Genomic DNA, 1,415 nt, shown 5'->3' with positions numbered 1-1,415 from the left:
ACCTCCCCATTTCCTTTGTTTCTATATTTTGACTAATTTGTAATTGGTAATTAAATATCTATGATTTTATTTATTTAAAGTTAGGAACATCAAGATTCAAATTAAGACTTTCCTATCGTCTTGGTGGAGTCTTAACCAAAATCTAGAACTTAAATTTTTTTTTTTGGAATTACGACTTCTAACGTTCCGTATAAATATCCCATCATCAGTATTGATTCCCAATCAAACATTATATTTTTATACTTAATAATTTCATACTGGGTCTTATTCTTTTTATATTATATTATATTATTTTTATTTATTTATTTATTTATTTTTTAGACCAAATCATGAAACTTTCCTAATTATAAATATTGATCATAAATATATACTTTTTATTTTTGCTAATTTACCTAACCTATTTTTTATGACCATATATATATTGTGCTTTCTTGACTGAATATTCTTCATTTTTTGGTTACTAACCTAATCTATTTTTACTAAGATATTTGCCTCTCTATTTCCTTACTTTTTATGTACATATCCTATCTAAATCTATTTCCTTGTATTTAAATATTCATTTTTTCACATATATTATTATATATTTTTTTAACCAAACTTAGTCTTCCTTTATAATTTTTTTTTATTTTTTTACTTAATTAAATTTATGTTCTTTGTAACTAAACATTATTATTATTATTATTATTATTATTATTATTATTATTTCTGTCTATTTAGATTTCCTAATACTAAAATGGACATATATATTTTATACATATATTAACATTTTCTTAGAATGGTCTAAAATCAAATCAAAATTATATTTTAATTAAGCAGAATGAGCTAGATCCAAAATCAATTAAAATACGCCCACCTCTCTTTTTCTCTTAGCCGGTGACTTCCCCCTCGCCGGTCTCCCTCATCATCAAACCTAGCCAAACGCCCTTTCCTTCAAACCTCCTCACCGGATCTCGCATTGTCGGATCTGGTCAAATCGAGACTCTTTTCTCTCTCTGGAAACCCAAAAGCCTTAACCTCTATCTTAAAAGAAAAACTAACCTTCCCCTACCACAGATCCATACCACATTTTCCATTTTTTTATTTTGTTTTTTTATTTAGTTTATGATTATGGCTAAGGTAGTCTGTTGGTAGAATTTAGGATTTTTTTTTGTTGATTCACTGGTTTTTGGTTTTGAAAATGAGATTTTTTTTTTGTTGTTGAATATGCCTTTTATTTTTTTTGCCATCTGGCCTTTTTCTTTTATGCATGGGTTTCAAAGGCTTTAGAGTTTGATTGTCTAAAATTTTGGACAATCAGAAGCCTTCAAGTAAAAAAAAAAAATCACCAGAAATGACCCAAAATCTTGGCTGCTAAAGGAGCATTCACTGTTCTGTATATTGTTGACAACGGAGGCCAAGCATGCTTCCAGCCTCTT

The sequence above is a fragment of the Theobroma umbraticum genome, unplaced genomic scaffold (genome assembly GCF_002168275.2).
Source record: "Theobroma umbraticum cultivar Fairchild unplaced genomic scaffold, ASM216827v3 scaffold_31.0, whole genome shotgun sequence".
Taxonomy (NCBI): domain Eukaryota; kingdom Viridiplantae; phylum Streptophyta; class Magnoliopsida; order Malvales; family Malvaceae; genus Theobroma; species Theobroma umbraticum.
The sequence above is the reverse complement of the archived record's forward strand: the minus strand, read 5'-3'. Positions refer to the sequence as shown.